This window comes from Tamandua tetradactyla, chromosome 1 (genome assembly GCF_023851605.1).
Source record: "Tamandua tetradactyla isolate mTamTet1 chromosome 1, mTamTet1.pri, whole genome shotgun sequence".
Classification (NCBI taxonomy): domain Eukaryota; kingdom Metazoa; phylum Chordata; class Mammalia; order Pilosa; family Myrmecophagidae; genus Tamandua; species Tamandua tetradactyla.
Genome location: NC_135327.1, coordinates 230,670,702 through 230,681,853, shown reverse-complemented (window position 1 = coordinate 230,681,853; position 11,152 = coordinate 230,670,702). Strand labels below are relative to the sequence as shown.

Here is an 11,152-nt window from a genome sequence, read left to right as displayed (position 1 = left end):
TGTAACACGAAGGCTTTGTCAGAGTTGAAGGGTCCAGCTGGAGCTCAAGCCTCTGCTGAGATGGGGCCTTCAGCCAGGACACTGGTGGAGGGCTGAGGCGAGGCTGAGCTGGGCAGATGCTGCTGCAACACCTTGGAGCGGGGCCCAGACCAGAAAAACTACCTGCCCAAAGTGGCCACTGGCCTCCGGCAGAGGTGTGGTCTAGACACTGGGCGCGGAGCTCTGGGGGCCTGGCCCCTCTCACCATGCGAGTTTCCAAGGGGCAACAGCAGCGCGTGGCCTTCCCCAGCCCCTTCTGAGGCCTGGGATTGGGCTACCTTCCCGGCACGGCTACTGGGCACACTGAGCCAGACATACCCTCTCCCCTGCTCCTCTGAACCGAGGCCCCTTCTGGGGGGCCCCTGGGAGGAGGGCACCAGGGGCGGGAGCAGAGGCTTGTAGCATGGAACATTAGGGTTGTTTCTGAATCTAACAGTCTTGTTTATTATCACCCTCTCTTGGATGTTTGCTTGTAGAGTAGTATTGCAATCTGAGCCCAAGTCCAAGTTTAATAGAGAGTTCGGGTGGTTTCCTTCTCCCTGACCTTGTGATACCAAGGGGAAGCCACTCCCCACCTGAAAGCAGAAAACATGCAATTTCATTACAGGGAAAGAAGGCCAAAAAGTGCAAGCTTGGTTTATTTTTTCCCCTTTCCCTTTGAAATTCATTCGTTTCTTTACCATGGAGACAACATATTATTAGAAAACTTTTTCTTGAGCAATCCTTTCTGGCTTTAATATTTCATAAATTTGAAGTGTTCTGAATTTTTATGACTTAGTGGCTATTGGGAAAGTGTTTACCTTTTTTTGTTTTGTTTTTCTGAACACATTTAGATCAAATACTCCAACTTTCATTTGTCACATTGTAACAATTCTTATTCTTTGGAAGACATTAATGTGGAGTTGGAGCCTAATTATTTTAGGAACATTTTTAGGAACGCTTTTAAATTTCCTCATTTTCCTGCCTTATTTCTTCCAAAAACTTGCAGAACTAAAGTAAATGAAAACCCCTTCAGATCTTGACCACTACAAGCCAATTTAGTGACCAAGCGCTCGAGCTTTCCTTCCTGCTACCTGTCCAGAATCATCAGGGAAAAGACGATCTGAGTAAGAAATTTTCCAGATAGTTACAATTCTAAATATTAAAATTAAAAAACAAATGATGGCTGAAAAATTCTTTCCTTGCTTGGAAAGGCTCTGTTGAGTAGAGGTGTACATTATTATATTCTGGGGTGCCGATTCAAGCCTTCAGTAAGGTCCTCACAGACAGGACTTCAATCTCTCATCCTAAACTCAGCAAAACTGATTCAAGAAACATCTTTAATGAACACCTAGGATATCTGACAGTGGGCCAGATACCAGGATTGAGGAAATTGAATGAGACAACCCAATCAGTGCAGCCCACACTCGATTCTAATACAGGACATAGCCAGGCCCCAGGACCCCCCCACTTGCCTTCCCCAGTCACTCTCCCGGTCCACTCCCCAACAGCGACCCTGTCCTCACTCCTCACTGGACGTCACTCCCAGCACCCCTCAGTGGAACTGCACCTTGTGCATCATTTGTGTCTGGTTTGTTTTTGTTCTACACGATTCCCTTAGGGTCCTAGGATTGCTGGAACAAAGACTCGCACCCTCCTCGGCCTACAACAGGAGAAAGGTGCTGCCTCCCCATTCCGGAGGCCAGAAGTGTAAAGTCCAGGTGTGGGAGGGCAGTGCCCTCTCTGAAGTCTATAGGGAAGGGTCTGTTCCCTGCCTGTCTCCTGGCCTCTGCAGGGGCTTGCCCGCCACCCACGGCTTCTCTGCCTCAGTCCCACTGGCCATGCACCTTCATTGTTTCTCCAAGTCTCCCCTTCTTCTCAGGGCTCTCCTACTCCAGTTTGGCCCCATTGTATCACATCGTATCTTCCCAGATCCTATTTCCAGATAAGGTCATGCCCACAGGACCAGGGTTAGGGCTTGACCTATGTTTCGGGGAGACGCAGTGCAAACCCCCACAATCGCATTTGTGAAATTCACTCATGTTGCATTTTGCGGTACTTTGTTCATTTGCACTGTTGTAATAATTTGCTCTATGGAAATTCAAAAGGATGTGTCCATCTGTTTCAGCTTGGAGCGCTGTGAATGATGCTGCGGGAACATTCGGCAAGCACCTGTCTCTGCGACGCGCTGCGTGGAAGGGGGAAGGCATGTGTAGCTTTACTACAAACTGCCACAGAGCAGGTACCCAATTACAAACAAAGTTGCCCCAACAATTTAGTTTCCCACCAGCAAGACACTGTGTGTCACTTCACATCTCCTACATTTAGAATTGTCCTCGTAAATTGTGGCCACTCCACTGTGTACCTCCTGTGGCTTTAATTTGCATTGAGACCTTTACTTTTAGTTCTTGGCCATTTGGTTTGCCTCTATTACCTCTACTATGAAAACTGAAACTGTTGCTTATTTTTCTATTGGTTTGTCAGACTCTTTTCTTACCGGTTTGTAAAATCTCTTAATGTTTTCCATTATGAACTCATTGTCGGCTGTAAGTGTTGCAAATAGTTTCTCCCTTTTGTGACTTCCTCTCTTTCTTCACAATTTTCTATGAACAAAAATTTTCTCATTTTGATATAATGCTCTTTATCTGTCTTTTTTCTTAAGGCTATTAATTTTTGTGTCTGGTTTAAGAAATATATCTACCCCGATGTCATGAAGAATGTCTACCATGTTATCTTCTAGTCCTTTTACATTTAGTTCTCTAATCTGCGATTCTAATTTTTGAGAATAAGGTGTGGTGGGAATCACGTTGCATTTTAATTTTTCAATTGACCTGCACTATTGACAAAATTATCCATTCCCTACAGATCTGCTGCACAACTTCTATCTACAGTTATTGAATTATGACCTCAAGTAACAATGTTGATAACCATCAATAAAAAGCTATTGTACCAAAAAGAAAAGTAAGCTGCAGAAGAACACAAAGACTACAAATCCATTTAAATGGGGTTAAACCTTGCTATGCCATACAGGGACCAGTTGGGGTTACAAGTTGGTGAAAGTAGAAAGAAAATAGAGGTAAGAACAAGCTCAAATGTCAAGACTAACCCTGGGAAGTGAGGAAAGAGAATTTAAAGGTACTGGCAAGGGTTCATTTTTTCAATTACTGCTTTCATATACTACATGTGTTGTAAAATATTTTTGTATCTATTCAATATTTTAAGAAATAAAGTTTTAACAGTGATCAGCAAACTCCCCCAGGGGAACGATGCACTTTTACTTTCAGCTTACCCCTCTGGTTTCTAAGTCCCTCTTCACCCGTCTTCAGACTGTGCCCTTTGGAATTTTCCTTAATTTCTTGAAGTGCCACTGTACCTTGAACAGGTGCTTTTCATGCTCCATCTGCGTCTGTAAGCTCTGCAGAGGGAGGATTCCAGACCCTCGGTATTCCACAGTGCCCGAGGCTGCATCCCGACTCCTTCTCCTGCAGCCCCCTCCACGCCAGGCTTCAGAGCCCTCCTGCCACTGCCCAGGGAAAAATGGTTCCCTACAGCCATCCCTGCACTATCTTTCTCTGCTCAGAAGTGCTCGAGACCGCTGACAACTCCCTGGATCATGGTTTATCCTCCTTTCCACGTTGCCGGGATCCCCCACCGCCGCCTGGGCCCCCCATCCCACGTGCTCTCACCGCCACCCCACACCCACACTCTCGGTGGTATCCCTGGCTCCAGTGCTGATGCCTGGTTCCTAAATGCTAAGACCCTTGGGCTCAGGTGTTTCGTTCCCACGTTACCAGCCCCCATACCCACTTTCTTCCTGCACTCCCACCAGGGAGATTTTAGGCATGTCAAGTGAATGCTTCAAAGCACAGCTCTTGATTTCCCACCCTCTATTCCAGCTTGTTGGTATCCTTTGAGGTTATCTCAGATGCAAATAAAAGAAAATACCAGAACACAGTGGCTTTAAGATATGAATTTGTTTCTCTCTTACTCCAAGAAATCCAGAGATGAGCTTCGAGGGCAGCTGGGATGGCCCCCTTGTTCCCCTCACCCCTTTGTATGTCTGATTCGCCGTCTCCTCCGGCTGCCCGGCTTTGGGATTCCTTCGGTGCCCGTGACGCCGTTGGCATGCAAACCTCAGGCCCACGTTTTGAGATGGAAGATGCAGGAAAGGTAAAGGACAGGAAGGACACGTGGCCCGGCTAGAGGCAGCCCTTCCAGACTTCCACCCGGTACTTACAACCACAGCTCGTGGCCAGAGCCCCACGAGTGAATGCCCAATCCCCACAATCAAGGAAGGGGCAAGGGATGTTAGTTAGCTGCACCCGTTTCTGCCTTTAGCAGATTCTGCCTTCTCCCAGGAGAGAGGGGCTGGGTGCTGTGTGGCCAGTAAGGTACGGCCGCAGCTTCGCCTTTAGTCCTTGCCTCTCAGTCAACAGAACCGCCATCCTGGGGCTCACAGCAGAACCCCAGGGTCATTCCTGATTTCCCCCAAGCCCGGTCGCTCCCAGCTCTCCTTCCAAAGCACGTCTGGAAACTACCACCTTCTCTTCTCCTCCGTCAGCTGCTGGGCTCTCCTGGTAGAGCACTATTGCCACAGCCCTGCTGGGTCTCTTTCCCCCCAGTTTGCTCCCCACCCCCACCCCCACCCCCAATCCACGGGGCAGCCAGTACCTTTGACTTTTTCCCGGTAAAGCCATGTGAGCTCCTAGACTCCTAATTGCACTTCAAAATTCACTTCTTAGAAATGGTGTGTGCCTACCCCTGCTCGCTTGGCGCCAGCCACAAACGCGTCTTCACCTCCACATACTCAACGAACCCTTCCCATTTTGCACCAGCTCACGTGCCTCCCGGCTGCCTTTGCTTTGGCTCCCCCGTGGTCTGCGGCCCAGCCCAGAAGGCTGCATGTGCCCCTGCGGCGGAGCTCGTGTGGACTCACCGCCCTCCTCCCGCACCTGGAGTGGGCTCTGAACCTGAGGATGGACACACAAGCCTCTTCTGGGACGCTCTGGGCAGTTACTTCTTGTAGGGCATCGCTACATTCTATATGCTCTGGCAGCCTTTAAGCAAACATGTGCTCCTCTTGAATGTTAGAGAGACTGCTTTTAGGGACTACAGTAAATAAGTCGTGCTGTATAAGCATGCAGTCTGACTTGAACTTTATTTAGTTAAACATGACTAATGTATTTCAGAAGCATCTACGATGTGCAAGACAAGGGGCTAGGAAACCACAACAAGCAAGCCAGGCACACCTGACTCAATGCAGAATGGCAAAGAAGAAATGCTGAGCTAGACCGTGGTAAGTTCTAGAAAAGACGTACAAATCAGATGTGAGTTGCTACCATACCACCTACCCCACCTGGTGCAGCTAGCGTGCTATTCTATACACACATGCCCCCTCGTGCAGCTGCTGCAGAAACGACCCTGTGCTTTGCTTGTTCTCACAGTAACAAGCTCTTCCACCCCAATTCCCATTGTGTTATCTATTCCAGAAGCAGCTCAAAATCCCAAATACCAAAAGATGCCAACAAAATCAAACAAGCAATTCAACAAATATTCAACAAAAGAAAACCACCACTCTCTGAAGCCTGCTTCCCAGGTATTGGGAAAATAGGTTTCCAGGACTTGGCCTGACCCAGGCGTGTGGTTGAGCTTCCTTAAGGGAAAGCAGCCCCCCCCCCCCCCGTGTGCACATGCTCAGGACGCCCCTTCCCCCGGGGTAAGAGCCTCAGGGAAGGTCACCACCAGGAAACCACAGCAAAAAACCTCGCAGCCTTCCAGAGAGCAGCGGTGAGACAGTGTAACTGAACTACAAAGGGAGCCTACCTGCAAGAACAAATACCTCATGACATTGGAAGATGCTCACTAAGCAGTTTATTTATAAGAACCAAGATTACTATGTTATCAAGCCTTACAAAATTACCACCGTTACGTTGCTATTTTAAATTCCCTTGGATGATTCCTTTATTTTCCTAGTTAATTCTTGAGAGGAGTTTGTAATTTCAGTTTTTTGTTTTGTTTTGGCATGAGCAGGCTCCAGGAATCGAACCCAAGGTCTCTGGCATGGCAGGTGAGAACTCTGCCACTGAGCTACCATAACACCATCTTGTAATTACAGCTTTATTAACATGAGTCGTCCTCAGAATTTTAGTTGTGAATTACTTAACGATAATATTAGATATCACTCACTGCATAAACACAGTACTCACATAGGAATTGAGTCATGTTTTCCCTGTAACCTTCATAAAGCTGGCTGCATGCATCTGAGATGTTTAATGCATTTTTGTATATTTTACTAGATTGTTGAGAAAACATTGCCTTGTGAATTATAAACACAATATCGTTCCTAGCTATATTGCTTATGAAATGGAATACCCTTGCCTATATTTTCATAGACTGTTAAGGTCCTGCCTGACTATAAATACTTTATCTTTTTATCTTTTATTTTTTGCAGATATGAGCACATTTTCCCACTTTCAGACTATAGTCTTCATTTAAAAATGTCAGTTGTGTCTTCTGACAGAGTCTAACCACCCTTCTGGTACCTGGGACTTGGCAGCGTTCGCATCCTCCTGGAGTTGACAGTCTTGTAGACATCGAGTCCCAGGGAAGCCCAGCTGCTTCTCCTGTGTTTGTGCACGGTGCCCAGGACAGGGCACTGACTGTGCAGATACTTCAGCGAAGAAAACATCAGTGGATGCAGGAAAGAAAGAAAGACGAAAGGAATGAAAAAGGGCACTTTGACCCCTGCCGATGTGAAAGGCAGACGTTAGCTCAGGAATTAAATAAAATGAACACTGGATGGCCTCAGAAAGATTGAATGAAGGGGACAAAAAAGTAGGTAGTTACAGGAACTTTCTGGTTTGTATGTGTTCATTTTATATAGATGTTTCATTTCCACAAATTTTATCTTGGTGCCCCTACACAGCCTCTCTACTCTGCCTTTGGCAATCAGCTGATAAACCCTTCAAGCGATCGCAGAAAGGAAATCTTCCCAGGTGATAGTTCAACCTCAGTACCATCACCATGTGCGTGCACCAGAGCTTTTGCAATGGTTTGACTATCTTACTGCATTTTTCCTTATTGTTCTATAAACACATGGAAACTAGAAAACAAAACATGGTGACTCAGCTGGCAAGAAATACAACTCTCAGAAACCTGATGCATGTCAGACAGTAGTGAAAAGTTTTAAAAATTAAAAAAAAATCACATCTTAACCAAACTCTCATTAGACAAAAGCAGGTCTGCCATGCATTTAGTTGTTAAATTAAGACAAAGAAAACAAAAACACAAAATCTAAGTTCACATATGGGATGCTGGAACTTTATCACTTAAGATTAGGACCAATAAAAAAAGAGGAGAGCTTTCGTTTCTTACTTGGAGCTCCCATGGGAGAGCCGCCCTTCGGTCTTTGACGCTTCCGCGGCTGTGTCACGTGTGAAGCAGGCTCAGCCGCGCAGGTCCACACAGGCACCGGACGGTAGGACGTTCACTCCTCACCACGTGCGTCCTCCCCTTTGTTTCTCTTTCTTTTTCTTTTTTTCTTCTTCCCCCATCATTGCTCCTGGAGCAGTTTCTGTGCTCACCCGTCAGGCCCGCCAGGGCTGCCTGGAGGAAATGCAGGTACTGCACCCTTCACAGCAGAGGCAGCGACCTCAACTGCGAATATTAAATATTTGGACGTCTGGGCAACTTCATACTTTCCCCCAACTTTTTTTTTTTTGAGAAAAAAATATACTTTGAGTTTCTTGCTAATGTTCACACCAGTTTCTTTTCTTATTGTTGTTTTTTTTAATGCGATTTTATTGGTATATATTCGCATACATATAATCATCCAAAATTATACAATCAGTGCTTCACAGTATCATCTTCTGGTTGTGCGTTCATCACCACAATCAACGTTTGAACATTTTCATTAAGTCCTATGCTGTGACCGTGGCCCTGTCCGCTGGCTGCAGGCTGGTACGTGATGCGCATCTGGTGACGAGTGTCCCCAAACAGCTGCTCCAGGGGGCGACTAAATTCCACACCTCCCTACGCTGCCCTCTTGTCCCTCTTTCTCTCTGTCTCCTTTTTATCCATTGCTCCAGAGAGATGGCGGAGATTCCCCAACCGCAAAAATGCTGAATAGCGCAGCATGGCTTTGTGGAGAATAGGTAAGCGTGCTTTGTTTTGAGTTCAAATCTTGATACTTACATTGCCAGCTATACAAATTTGAGCAAGTGATTCGCTACTTGGCAAGTCAGCTTCCTCATGTGGAAATGTGCACAACAATACTCATCATTAAATATTATAGTCAGTATTTGACCTAAACATAAAGCATCTGACACATAGTAGACACTCAATAAAAATATGCTAATTGTACTGAGCATATTTTCTATTTTGAATAAATTGTTGCATTTAAAACATGGATACAACAAAATGGAATTTGTAAATTCTCCCTTCCAAAGACCTTTAAAAAACCTCTAAAAGCTAAATTGTTCATCCTTCCATTTATTAAAACTGATGCCTTCCTTAAGAAAAGTGTTCATAAATAGCTGAACATCCAACAGTGGGGCCTTTCAATCAGTCCCAAAGCTTTAACAGTGAGCAAGTGCGTCGTTCAGGCAACTCTTCGCAAACGATAAGGGACAAGACAGTTACGAATTTTCTCATAACACAGAGACACAAACTGATCCCGAATCATCACCGCTTTCCTTATCCTGATTTAGTGAAACACTCACCGCTCCCCCCCCCCCCCCCCCCCCCCCCAGCGAGGGTGGAATTCAGAACACTTATCTCTGAAAGTTAAGCAGCAATGGCGTGGGGCCCGGGAAGCCCCCAGGGCCGCGTTCCAGCCATCGGCCGCCCAGGGAGCAGGTGAGCCCCTCCGCTGCTACCGTTCTCGCTCGCTTCTGTGCCCCTGTATCGCATGTCCCCTCCGACCGGGTGAAGGGTTTCCTTCCCCAGCACCTCAGGACTCTTCTCCCTCCCCCTTCGTCTCCCCCAGGACGCCTTTCCTTTGCGGGCAGGCCCTGCGGCCAGGTGTAGGGGTCCCGGCCAGTCTTACGGTCAGGTGTGGGGGTCCTGGCTGGCCCTGCAGTCAGGTGTGGAGGTCCCGGCCGGCCCTGCAGTCAGGTGTGGGGGTCCCAGCCGGCCCTGCGGCCAGGTGAGCGCGGCCAGGGGTACCAGATGCCGGCAGGACTTGACACAGGACGTCCAAGCTCTCACAAGCAGGGCAGGGCTGGGCGGGGAGGGCGCCCTGGGCAGTGGGGTCCCCTCACAGGACACGGGGAAGGTGCTCAGGAGTGCGTGGGAGAGACGTGGAGATGGGACTGGGGTCTGGACGTTCGGGGGAAGCAAATGGAAGCAGCAAACTGACAGAGGCAGAGAAAAAATAGGTTTGGGATGAGGGCCATGCGGTCCCCCCAGGGCTGGAAGGAGGAGGGCGTGTGGCCAGACTGGACGGCATGGATGACCCGCAAGGAGCCCCAGCTTTAGGGACTTCTCTGAGAAGGGAAGAGCTTAGCACCTGCAATAGGGGAAAAGAGAGCAGAGTTAGTGATGGAGTGGAAACGGAGGAAGGAGGAAATACCAGGTCACAGATGCAAAGCTCTCCAGAGCAGAGGCCTCGGAGAATGGCACTGCCCCAAGGAGAGAGCCAGGTGGAAGGAGGGGAACCCGTCGGAAAGGGGTGCATCATTTAACTGGCAGGGAGGGGAGGGATGGAATTCCAAGTCCTTTGGTCCTGCAGCAAAATTGTATAAAATAACTGTGCTGGTTTGAAATGATGTATGGACCCTAGAAAAGCCATGTTTTAATCCTAATGTAAAGGCAGCCAATTCTTCTAATCCCTATTTAGTATTGAATCTTTGAAACTGTAATTAGATCATCTCCCTGGACATATAATTTGATCAAGAGTATTTGTTAAACTGGATTAGTTGGAGGTGTGTCTCCACCCATTTGGGTGGGTCTTGATTAGTTTCTGGAATCCTGTAAAAGAGGAAACATTTTGGAGAAAAATAAATTCAGAGAGAGCAGAGCAGAACTACATAGCCATGAGAAGCACATTCCACCAGCCAGTGACCTTTGGAGGTGAAGAAGTTAAACGCCTCCTGGGAAGTTTCATGAAACAGGAAGCCAGGAGAGGAAGCTAGCAGACGGTGCCGTGTTCACCATGTGCCCTTCCAGATGAAAGAGAAACTCTGACTGATGAGAGAGAAATCCTGAACTTCATCGGCTTTCTTGAACAAGGTATCTTTTTCTGGATGCCTTAGACTGGACATTTCTATAGACTTGCTTTAATTGGGTCATTTTCTCAGCCTTAGAACTGTAAACTGCCAACTTATTAAATTCCCCTTTTTAAAAGCCATTCATTCCTGGTATATTGCATTCCAGCAGCTAGCAAACTAGAACAACAACTGACACATTTGGAAATACTACATCCTTTTCATATGTATGATTTCAGTTTGAGGAGAAATTGGGATGTGTGTATATTTTCCTCACACAAGTGAAGGGCAGCTCTGCTAGAGTTTTAACCAGCAAGACAGCATGGATGCTTACTGTACCAGGAAGTTGCATTGCTTTAAAAAAAAGAATGTACCTTTAAAATACAGCATTCTTTAATACTTGCTCTTGATAATTCCAATAAAATATTTATTGTGATAGAAAAAAACAAATGCTGCATGTAAACCACTTAGTGTGTGGCCACCCCACACTCTGATTAAAAAGGAAAGAACGCAGTAAGTGAGGCATTTTCCCACATCAGCGTATGCCGGGGGCTGCATGCTGTTGCCCCAAGGAGGTGCAGGGCCTGGACCCCAGGCCTCAGAACATGGCCCACTTGGAAGTGGGGTCACTGCAGGGGGCTTGATCAAGGGAAGGTGGGGTCAGGCTGGGGCAGGGTGGCCTCAGCCCACTGTGACCCGTGTCCCTGTAGAGGGGAGAGGAGACCAGGCAGGAGGGCAGGGAGGGGAAGGCTGCAGAGGGGAGGCCACAAGCCCAGGCTCACCCACGACGCCGGCCACAGGGCCGGAAGAGGTGAGGAAGGACTCACAGATTCCAGAGGGAGCCTCCTGCCCACACCTTCACTTTGGACCTGTGGCCTCTGGAATTGTGAGAAAATAAAGTTCCCCTGTTGACCCACACTGTATGGGTT

The 11,152-nt window shown here is 47.4% G+C and overlaps 1 long non-coding RNA gene across 1 annotated transcript; it reads right to left on the bottom strand.

Annotated features, from left to right (window-relative positions):
* Positions 1 to 364: 364 nt before the first annotated feature.
* LOC143688379 (uncharacterized) lies at positions 365 to 7,467 on the bottom strand. Its single transcript, XR_013177976.1, has 3 exons — positions 7,393 to 7,467; positions 6,561 to 6,688; positions 365 to 614 (listed from the first exon to the last, which is right to left on the bottom strand). It is a non-coding gene; the product is annotated as an uncharacterized LOC143688379 (long non-coding RNA).
* Between the last annotated feature and the right edge of the window lie 3,685 nt (positions 7,468 to 11,152).